Raw genomic sequence first — 12,448 nt, forward strand, 5'->3', positions numbered from 1 at the left:
GTTTCCCTTAAGTAAAAAATCATTTAGATTACTTAGGGATAGTAAAAATGTATTGTTGTAATCTTCGTCTACTACAGTAATTTTTACTGAATTGAGTTAGTGTCAGTAAAGAGAAAAAAATATTAGGTTAGTTGATAGGATTAGTTAGGGACAGTAAAAATATACTGTAGTAATCGTCATCTACTACGGGATTTTTACTGAATTGAGTTAGTTGATGTCTGCGTGGAAAAAAGAATCTGTGCTTCCCGCAGCCGTTGAGCTGCATTAGGGCTTGTTCACACTTTGTGGAATTAGCTGCGGATTTTTCCGCTGCGGATTAGCAAAACCCTCAGTGCAAAACCGCGGTGCTTTTCACTGCGGTTTTTTGTGCGGTTTCTACTGCGGATTCCACTGCGGTTTTCCAACTTCACTTTCCTATTGGTGCAGGTGGAAAACCGCTGCGGAATCCGCCGAAAGAATAGACATGCTACTTCTTTTTTTCCGCTGAAAATCCGCGCTGATTTTCCAGAGGAAAAAAGCAAAGTGGGCACAGCGGTTTTTGTTTTCCATAGGGTAACATTGTACTGTACCCTGCATGGAAAACTGCTGCGGATCCGCAGAGGAAAATCCGCTGCGGATCCGCAGCAAAAACCGCAAAGTGTGAACATAGCCTAAATGATATCCCTAACATGCCCGCTCACTCGTGTGCTCAGCTGTCATGATGTGAAACCCACATATACCCTGGAAAAGGGTATCTCTAATAAGGTACCTCCAATTTGATTTTGATTTTTGCAAGCCAAACAGTCGCCACATGGATAACAACCCCAATTAAGAAGTTTGCTATTCGTATTTAGGGTATTTGTTGTTTTCGCAACCCAGGGGCTGTTGACTATTAAATCTTTTATATTTTTCTCATGTCTTGTTGTAAATTTGTGAGTCTCCAAATGATTTGTGTGGTATTTCCTGATGAAGAAGTCGCTTAGACTTTGAAACCCGTTGAATAAACCACACTTCTTTATGTGAAATACTGTACGTCTGGACCTACATTTATTCGGCAGCGCAGATTATATCCACATTAACCAGTTCATTCATCTACAGCATGGTCACTTGCTGACCCGTGGATCTGCTGCAGCAGATAACTTTATATGCTTTATCAAAAGCTCTATCTGGTGAGTAGAATTTGATTATATCAATTTGCTTTGCGTTGGACCATATTTGCACTGATCTCTCCAACAGCATTCCTATCATGTCAAACCTACATATACCCTGGAACAGGGTACCTCTAATAAGATACCTCCAATAAGATTTTTATTTTTGCAGGCCAAACAATCGTTACACGGATACCAACCCCAATTTAGATGTTTGTTATTCGTATTTAGAGTACCGTATTTGTTGTTTTTGCCACTTAGTGGCTGTTGACTAATAAATCTTTTATATTTTCCCCATATCTGGCTGTAAATTGGGGAGTCTCCAAAAGATTTTGAGCTGACACTGTGCTGGTTAATAATATTGACCAGTGGTTTTGAATCACGTCTTGCATTCCTTTCAAATGGCAATTGTAGGTTGAAATAAATCTGATGTTCTGACCTATTTTTTTATTTCCCTCTCTGCTTTAAATAAAAGTTGTTGTCTTTGCGTTGTTTTGCTCTTAGAAACCTTGTTTTATACAGCAGTTGCTGTATCCATGAGATTTAAATCTATTTTTCAAAACATTCAATTGGGAAATTTTTGATCAGTTGAGCAGATCCACCTCATCCTGGGGAACTGACTAACTTGGATGGCCTTGATAATATGCGGAGTATGGGATGATGATCCATTCAATAGGGAGTTATCAGATGTATCTTTTCTGAAAACATTTGTGTGTATCATTCCCTCCCCATCTACCTCCAAACTTATATGTAAAAAGTCGATCTTTTTCTTGTGCGCCCTGTATATCAATTTTATATTGTATGAATTATGATTCAATTGATCCTCACAAGTTGCTATGTCAGTTTCAATCCTTTGCCAAATAAATAGAATTTCATCAATATACCTATGCCAACACTGCATTCGGTCAATGGTGGAGAACCCATCTTGATGGAAGATAGATCTTTCCCAGGGACCGAGAAACAGGATGGCATAGGATGGAGCACATGCTTCTGCGGCGCGCCCCCGCACCGCCGCAGGGCCGAGGGGTACCCGGAGCCGGGCCTCTAGTTCTCAGTCTCGGGGTTGTCACGGTGGCTAGACCCGGTCCGTGGCCCTGTCCGTCAGTGGGGGACGTCCGGTGTAATAGGTGGTAGTAATGGTAGCGATAGAGCGGTGCGGTTGTGGGGTGTAAGTCGCGGTAAATAACGAGGACACCAGGTTGCAGTCTCTTTACCTCTTTACTGGAGATCTCTGAGTCCTCAGTCCGGAACACGGTTCACCAGGCTACGCAAGTCCGGCCGGTCCAATGGCACCTCCAGAGTTCTCCTCTCAGGTGGAAATCTGTGCCTTCCTTCTAGCGCTATGTGTTGTAGTCCTTCCCTGCTGTGCTCACGGAAAGTAACCCCACAACGGTTGTGTCTGTTTCTTAAGTTCCCTCACAACTCGATTTGATGTTCCTCTGTAATCCACCCCTTCCCTGTATTCAGGTTGGAATGGCACCCGTTTGTCAGGTAGGCCTGGAGTTCTTCCGGGACCCTAGAGTCGCCCCTCTCCCGCAATTGCCCCCCAAGACTTCATAGGTGATATGTGGTAGACAGCCCGCCTGAGACCGACTGTCCTGCCGCTGTTTGGAGTATGGCTTGAAGCTGTATTCTAATCCACTCCCTCGGCGTTCCGGCCACCGGTATTGCGCCTCAGCAGGGTGCTGCCTCTTTCAACAAAACCCCTGCTGGTATTCTCCTTCTGCTTGATCTCGTTTCTCACTCAGCACAATCTATCTCGCTTCTAGTCCTTTCTTGGGTCCCGCCGCTTCCAGGAGCCTGCGCGGACCCGTTACGTTCTTTCAATGCCAAGCCTCTGCCAGGATCCCACCCCTGGCAGAGACCCTACAGTCTCTCCCTTCACAACACCCCCTGCCACAGGGTGTTGCTCCGTTCAATCCCGTCAGCGTTCTCATCTAACTTCCTGCCTGACCCCCAGTTTACCCACTATGGTGGGGAGTGGCCTAATGAATAGCACCCTTAGCTCCCCCCGGAGGCCCAGCTGTGAAACATATTGGTGTCTGTGATACCTGATTGGAGGAACTCCTTCGGTGCCATCGAACGTACCATGGCTCCCCTTAGCGGCGAAGCCACAGCACTGCAACGACCAGGACTCTGGGGCGCTGCACTCCCCCCTGGTTAAACACAGTACTCCGGGACTGGGAAGAAAAACAACAATACAGATTAGCAAAAAGACATACAATTTTGTTGAGTGCAAAACGATAAGTATACTTGAACAGGCTTCCCTTTATGGGAGGTGAGGACACTTTTAACGTTACAAACATGGTCAACATTATAAATTACAGGCTATGCATAACTCCTGTTACCCAACCGGGTATTCTACTTAGTGCAAATTCTGGAACAATAAATTAACATTGCCTTTAAGAAACATACACTCTTAGTTTACCAAAGGCCTTCCTATAATCACATTACAGGGTAAGGTAACTTCACATTCTCCTACTTTGAACCTGCAGGACCGCCTGTCCCTATGGCACCAGACCTACTGCCTCTCCTTTCTTTTACAGGACCGCCCCGTTCAGCCAGGGCCTACTGCCTTTCGCTACTATACATAGTATAGACATAACATTCCTTTCATTTAAAGAACTCTGAGCCAGCTCTACTCGGCTCCTTTAAGGACTCACTCTCTAACCCCTACGGGTTCGCCTTCTGTCCTTAGTAACAAAGTAACTTTCTATGGGGACGCAGGGTTTACCTTCTATCCTCACCTTCATCATTACTTCCTTACTTTCAGCTATGCAGATCTCTATCTCTACCCCTACGGGCTCTCTGCATCTTTTCTTTCTGCAAAACATTATTTAGATTTCACATTTCAACAAATTCAACACATATAACTTAGCATGTAAAACAGTTACATTTCTTTTCAAAGCATCATTATGGCATTACTGTTCTGCAACAGTATCTCTCTCAAGTTCAGTTTCTCACATCCCCTTTAAGAGGGGACCAAGTCTTTCTGAGGTAGCTCGTCTTCTCAGCCTACCAGCCCACGCAAAGGTTCCGGTATGGTATCTTCGCAAAGTGTCTTTAACTAGAACCGGTAGGAAAGGTATCTTCACAAAGTGTCTTTGCTTTGGCTCAAACCAATAGGGCAAATATCTTCGCAAAGTGTCTTTGGCTAAAACCAGTAGGGAGCACCTTTAAGAAGGTGCAAACTATTTACAAAAGAAAGTTCGAATCATGCACAGTCCATGATTTCTGCAGTTTGTGTAACTTGGTGCAAAAACTTCAAGAAAAAAGAAAAACAAACAAAGGGGATCCCGGGTCAACAAAGGGATCCATTAACCCTGGACAGGTTTAGCAGCAACTTAAAAGAACAAACAGTAACTATTTACATTTTCATGGTATCGAGGTTTATTCTTCTTCTGGTGGCTTGGGTTCCTGAACCCCGGTCACTGCAGCGCCAGCATCCGCGGTTCGAACATGCAGATGAACCCGACTGGCCAATTCCGGGGCTGCTACTAGGCGTACCGTTGCGATGGTGACAAGTTCAGGTGCTCCCGGGACCAGGTCTGGGGTAGCAAGTGCCGCGGCTCCAGACATACACCGCCGAACATTCCGTGCATACCACCCAAGTGGGTTCAAGTGGCGGCTGTAGGTCACTGGATCCCCCTTTTGTAACGGTTCTCCGCTTCGGCCACAACAGGGAGCCCTCACGTTACAATGCGCAATGAAAACATCAGTATCCAGTCCCGGCTCGTGTATGAGGCCCCACCCCCTTTTTACATGGTAGGCCAACACAGTGCCCCGCCTTACCGCGTCTCTGTCATCCCATGCCGGGGGGGGTTGTTGTACTTTCGATGGGCCCATCGACTCAGCTCCTTTCCGTCCTTTCCACTGCAGAATCAAGCACTGTCTATATTGCTCCCATGTAAGCACCGCAAGGGTGGACCCGTTCTCCCGGGATCCATCTGCTCTAAACCAGGGGGTGTCCCACCGAAGAACTACTCCATCTAAGCTCACATCCACAGGCTCCCCCACTCCAGTCGACAGCGGTGGCACCATCCTCCCCAGGTCATCGGGGGATAGCACCATTAGCCCTGCCGAGATAAGTCGCTCCCTACTGCGATAGAGGTGGGTCATGGAAGCGGGCTCGCGGAGGGGAGCAGGGACGTCGGCCATACCTGCGCCTAATATGGTTCCATCGGTGTCGCTCCGGTCCGTTAACGAGGACGCTGGAGTCTGCTGCAGCCCGGACCGGGGCTCCTCCAATGGGATGCTCGGACTCCGCTCCGCTTGCTGTGGTTCCTCCTCCTCTAACTCCGAGGTCGGGATTGGTGGACGTAGCTTCGCTGTCGGATCCGCAGGCTTCCGGTCCATCTCCGGTGAAGAAAGGCAGGCCTGAACCGCTTCTTCCTCGCTCAGGCACTCGCCGTTCATCATCGCTGCCTGATAGTCGGTGGCAGTGCATGCACCTAACTCCGCCATTTCTCCGAGGTCGGGCTTCTCCGTCACCCGCTTCCCGCCGTTGCATATCAAGGGGTGTTTCTCTTCTGCTTTGGGGCAGGTCATTCCTCTGCAGCCAGAAGTGCAGGGGGCGGTAGCCATTTCTCGCGCCACACTGGGAGTCTCCGCCCATAACACGCCCTCCTTCCCCTTGGGTGTAGCAATGGCGGCGCCTTTTGGCGGGAACTTTTGGCGGCTAATGGCGCAGCACAGTCTTACAATAAAGTACAGTCCAAGCACAACAAATCACAGTTCCAAGGCACACATGACCTGATTCTTCAGGCTTAAGTAGATCCTGTTCGTGACGCCAAGTTCTGCGGCGCGCCCCCGCACCGCCGCAGGGCCGAGGGGTACCCGGAGCCGGGCCTCTAGTTCTCAGTCTCGGGGTTGTCACGGTGGCTAGACCCGGTCCGTGGCCCTGTCCGTCAGTGGGGGACGTCCGGTGTAATAGGTGGTAGTAATGGTAGCGATAGAGCGGTGCGGTTGTGGGGTGTAAGTCGCGGTAAATAACGAGGACACCAGGTTGCAGTCTCTTTACCTCTTTACTGGAGATCTCTGAGTCCTCAGTCCGGAACACGGTTCACCAGGCTACGCAAGTCCGGCCGGTCCAATGGCACCTCCAGAGTTCTCCTCTCAGGTGGAAATCTGTGCCTTCCTTCTAGCGCTATGTGTTGTAGTCCTTCCCTGCTGTGCTCACGGAAAGTAACCCCACAACGGTTGTGTCTGTTTCTTAAGTTCCCTCACAACTCGATTTGATGTTCCTCTGTAATCCACCCCTTCCCTGTATTCAGGTTGGAATGGCACCCGTTTGTCAGGTAGGCCTGGAGTTCTTCCGGGACCCTAGAGTCGCCCCTCTCCCGCAATTGCCCCCCAAGACTTCATAGGTGATATGTGGTAGACAGCCCGCCTGAGACCGACTGTCCTGCCGCTGTTTGGAGTATGGCTTGAAGCTGTATTCTAATCCACTCCCTCGGCGTTCCGGCCACCGGTATTGCGCCTCAGCAGGGTGCTGCCTCTTTCAACAAAACCCCTGCTGGTATTCTCCTTCTGCTTGATCTCGTTTCTCACTCAGCACAATCTATCTCGCTTCTAGTCCTTTCTTGGGTCCCGCCGCTTCCAGGAGCCTGCGCGGACCCGTTACGTTCTTTCAATGCCAAGCCTCTGCCAGGATCCCACCCCTGGCAGAGACCCTACAGTCTCTCCCTTCACAACACCCCCTGCCACAGGGTGTTGCTCCGTTCAATCCCGTCAGCGTTCTCATCTAACTTCCTGCCTGACCCCCAGTTTACCCACTATGGTGGGGAGTGGCCTAATGAATAGCACCCTTAGCTCCCCCCGGAGGCCCAGCTGTGAAACATATTGGTGTCTGTGATACCTGATTGGAGGAACTCCTTCGGTGCCATCGAACGTACCATGGCTCCCCTTAGCGGCGAAGCCACAGCACTGCAACGACCAGGACTCTGGGGCGCTGCACTTCCCCCATGGCTGTGCCACGTTTTTGCGGAAGGACTTGTCTTTCAAAACAAACATATTGTGGGTCAAAACGAACCGCAGTAGTTCCAGAACAAGGTCACACACTTGGACATTCCAGTTGCTCTTCCTCAGGAAGAAGTGGACCACATCGATGCCATCATCATGAAAAATACACGTATAAAGTGATTTGAAATCGGCCGTGATCAGCCGCATGTCCTGCTCCAAGGTCATCACCTCCATCTTTGTCAATACATCTGTGGTGTCCCATATGTATGAAGGCAATATCTCGACCATAGGCTTCAAATAGAAGTCAATGGACCTGGAAACCAGATCACATAAGCCATCAGTCCCCAAGACGATAGGTTATCCTGGGGGATTGATGGGGTTTTACTGGATATTCGGTAAAAGATAGAAAGTCAAAACTTTTGGAAATTCAATAAGCAATACCTCAAAAATCTTTTTATTAATGATATCCTGATCCGTTGACTTTGCAGAATATTCTCCAGTTCCAATTTATATGAGGCAACTGGGCAGTAAGACAGTAGAGCATAGGTATTTTTACAATTTTACTGCCTAAATGCCTCTTTCATACTTTTGAGTGGGTGATATCATGGCATTCTCTCTCTTGTCCACTGCTTTGATGACAATATCAGCATTAGTGATATAATTAGGAATTTTTTTTAAATCCTCCAAAACAAGTTTGGTAAAAATCTCAATTTGTGGTCATAGGGACAAGGGAGGGAATGTCGATCATCTGGGCAGTATAGATCTTGGAAACGTACCTTTTATCTCAGTATCTTGTTCTTTGAGTAATTCCTCTAAAATGGCCACTGATTCTTTTTCAGCCCTAGATGTTAATTCATGCTCTTCTCCTGTTTTCTTATGCAGTTTTTTCCAAATTAACTTACAGGAAAAAAGATGTAAGTTCTTCATGGCTGAAATGGCTGCCTTCCATATTAAAGTTGTAACCATGATCTACCGGAATATGGCGGTGCTAGAATATGAAAGAGGCTCACCTTGATTTGACTTCACCATGATGGCTGCCGATCCACTCTTGCGCTTTGCAGGCCTCCAGCTGGACATGACGTTCACAGCTTCAATATATCCAGACGCGCATGTCCATGACGTCACTGGAAATTTCCCCATGACGGGCATGCCTGGTGAATGCCGGAATGGGGGATGTGACAGCGCGCATGCGCATTTGAGATCGTGACTTAATTAGACCGAGCATATAACATCAGTATTGAGATCATTCCCTATTGAAAAAGCTACCGCGAAATGCGAGTCGGGATTGAGCCAGATCCTGTGGGACATCAACCTACACAATATGGGTAAGCATCCAAGTTAATGGTATATACTTTTGTGTACTAAACCTGCTATACCACTATGGTAGTAGGGATTATATCCCATGGCAGTGGAATTGTTTTTAATATTACACATCAAATATATTAAACATAACATTCATTGTTCACCATCTCTTCTTGTTACTAATTGGTGATTGTTTTTCTACCATATTCTGTTAATTAAACGTGACGATACTTGATTAGGATTAATTTGGGAATATTTCCAGTTATTGTCCATTGTGACTACATACAGTTTGCTTTGTATACTCAGGTCCTAGGTTTTTATACTAGTTTTTTGTCCTTGCTGTTATTACTGAAATAATTATCTTACTATTTGTATTTAAAATGTATAATAAAAAAATTTATACATTTTTAGATATTGTATAGTACTCCATTTTTTTCTGTGTTCAATATCTTAAAGGGGTTGTCTGGTCTAAATTGATGACTCTGCAATCAATCTTTGTGACTGCAGACTTATAAATTCTCCTAACGCATGCATCGTGTGCTGCAAGGATTCACTGGTTTCTGAGCCGGGACCGGCTGGTATGCGTTATGCATACTCCCGGCCAGAGCCCATCCAGAAAGCGCAGTCTGTATGTATGGGGTCGTCCACAGGTTGACCACGCTCACCAGATGACAGCATCACTAGTCATACAGAGTGACTGCAAAGTTATCAAATTAGACCGGACATCCCCTTCAGTATAATTATCATTTTCTAATCTTTTTCTAATAAGTGATGGAAAACATTCTCTTCTACACAAATTGGGAACAACTCAATTAAGGTTAAATCTGACTAAGCACTTCTATCATCTCCACTATAGACCAGTTTAAGGAACCACTATTTGTAGAAAAAAAAAATTAATCTTCGCTTAATATTCTTTGATTTTCCACACCCAGTAACCAGACATGAAGGAGAGCATTTATCATTCCCTCTAGTTTTTTGACTACAAAAAACAAAGATAAATTTGGAACAATGTGCTTTTGTGCACATAGTTTAAAACATTATACCCCCTACACTATTCTAAAAAGTTAGGGGGAGTTATCAAAGCAGGAGTGCTCAATTGCTGCATGTTAAATTTTCTACAATATATGCCCGCAAACTGGTTTAATTATATCAGAAAGAGAATACCTGCAAACTGGAGTGCTGCCCAGACCGAAGATAATGTTCAAAATCTTTAGTATGAGTAAGGGTACCGTCACACAGTACCATTTACATCGCTACGACGGCACGATTTGTGACGTCGTAGCATCGTATGATCATCGCTCCAGCGTCGTAGACTGCGGTCACACGTTGCAATCACGGCGCTGGAGCGATGCCGAAGTCCCCGGGTAACCAGGGTAAACATCGGGTAACTAAGCGCAGGGCCGCGCTTAGTAACCCGATGTTTACCGTGGTTACCAGCGTAAAAGTAAAAAAAAAACAAACAGTACATACTCACATCTGATGTCCGTCTGGTCCCTTGCCGTCTGCTTTCCGCTCTGACTGTCTGCCGGCCGGAAAGTGAGAGCAGATCACAGCGGTGACGTCGCCGCTGCACTCTGCTCTCACTGTACGGCCGGATCTCAGTCAGAGCAGGAAGCAGACGGCAAGGGACCTGACGGACATCAGATGGTGAGTATGTACGGTTTGTTTTTTTTTACTTTTACGCTGGTAACCACGGTAAACATCGGGTTACTAAGCGCGGCCCTGCGCTTAGTTACCCGATGTTTACCCTGGTTACCAGCGTACGCATCGCTGGATCGCTGTCACACACAACGATCCAGCGATGACAGCGGGAGATCCAGCGACGAAAGAAAGTTTCAAACGATGTGCTACGACGTACGATTCTCAGCTGGGTGCCTGATCGCAGTAGCGTGTCAGACACTGCGAGATCGTAACGATATCGCTAGAACGTCACGAATCGTGCCGTCGTAGCGATAAAAATGCCACTGTGTGACGGTACCCTTAGTCCAGTAGGACAATGCCTGTCTAGATCAGTGTCTTCCTCAGGTCTGTTATCTGTGCTTACTCATTATCAAGAACTTGAACATAAAGAGGATGTCCTGTTTTAACTTCTAATACTCCATAGTTGTATAAATTAGGAAACTGAGCTTTTACTCATGCCCTTTGGGTCTAGCGCTACCTCACCTTTCACTACTGTGACTAAGGTCTTTGTTGATCTACTTCAGCAGTGATGTGATGTATGCAATACTTGCCACTACTAAAGTCAATCAATGGGAACATTGGTTCTGTCAGTGTAGGTAATACAACTAGTGATGCGCGAGTGTGCTCGTTACTCGAGTTTTCTGAGCATGCTCGGGTGATCTCCGAGTATCTTGGGCGTGCTCGTAGATTATGTTTGTGTCCCCACAGCTGCATGATTTGAAGCTGTTAGACAACCTGAACACATGCAGGGATTGCCTGTTTGTTAGGGAATCCCCACATGTATTCAGGCTGTCTAGCAGCCGCAAACCATGCAGCTGCGGAGACACAAACGTAATCTACGAGCACGCCAAAAATACTTGGAGATCACCCGAGCATGCTCAGAAAACTCGAGTAACAAGCACACTCGCGCATCACTAAATACAACCCAATGAGCCCAGCTATTGGCTGAAGTGCTGAAGATACAATGTCACCAGCAGATGCAGCAGATGAACAAAGACTGGACCTTGTGCAGAAAGACCGCACTGGACTGATGGAGGCTAAAGGTGTTTGTCTGCGACTTGTACATTAATTGCTTATCCTTAGTATAGGTCATCAGTATCTGATCGGTGTGGGGTGACACTTGGCACCCCCACCGATCAGGTGTCCTGACCACCCGTGGCAGCTGTATATGTTCAGTTGAGTAACTGCAAAGCACATCTATGTCAACAGTATAGTGACTGTGGCCAGGTACTTCACATCCACCTCCTATTTGAATCAATAGGGGGTGAATGCATAGCACCAGGCTGCGGCCACTATACCATTGACATAGCTGTGCTTTGCAGCTCCACAACTAAGCACTTCCGGGAACAGCTGATCAGTGGGGGTGCCAAGTGTCACACCCCCGATCAGATACGGATAACCTATACAAAGAGTAAGCCATCAATGTAAAAGTCCCTGACAAACCTTTTAGTAAAAGCTCAATTTGTTATTTTATACATTTCTGAGCCTATGGAATAAGAAAAGTTAAAGAAAACAACCCCTTTAATCTCCAGTCTAGTCAGTGCTTCTGTTGACATCGATTTTTCTTTCCTCGTGGGTTGTTATTAGAACGCAACATTCTCCTCCTAGAAAAGAGCTAATTTACATATTAGATTACATGATAGGGACTGAACCAATGTTGTGTCTTGCAGCCCACAATTACTGCTGCACTGTTAGTTAGGCATATACATATGAAACCAGCTATTTTAGATCGTTTTTACAAGAGCCCTCTGCTGTGTCCTCTCCTATATCGACAGATGTACAGGATTTTCAGCATATGTTGTAAATACACAAATGCATACACAAAAAGCACTGACAACACCTTAACCATGTATGATCAGATCAACAGAGCATGTGTGTTTACTGGCATCGGTCAGAGGTAGATAAGCGCTTATCTGTCAGCAATTATCATCTGGCAACAAGTGATCAGGCACAGTCCAACATAGGGAATCTTTGTTTCCCAGCCAACATGAGTTTGGCCAGCTGAAAGCTAAGCAAGCGCAGCAGGAGTAGTACTTGACCTATTCAACTTGCTTAGTGCATTCTTATCAAACTGACAGAAACATTATGCAAGATAGCAGTCCAGTCATCTTGGTTTAAAGCCTTGTGGGAAAGTTTAGGGAGGCCACAAGGGCTACTGGCCAAGAATTTGTGACATCTAGTCTTCTACGGGAAAATACTAACTTGTATCCTAAGATTCTTTAAAAAAGTATTTTAATATTATACAACACCAGACAAATGACTGTTACCGTTAGGGTATGTTCACACTGAGGTTTTTTTTCAGGAGTTTTTAAAGCAGAAACACTCTAAGGCTATGTTCATATCTTGCATTTTTGCTGCCTTTTTTCTGCAGGCAAAAC

Source organism: Ranitomeya variabilis, chromosome 1 (genome assembly GCF_051348905.1).
Source record: "Ranitomeya variabilis isolate aRanVar5 chromosome 1, aRanVar5.hap1, whole genome shotgun sequence".
Classification (NCBI taxonomy): Eukaryota; Metazoa; Chordata; class Amphibia; order Anura; family Dendrobatidae; genus Ranitomeya; species Ranitomeya variabilis.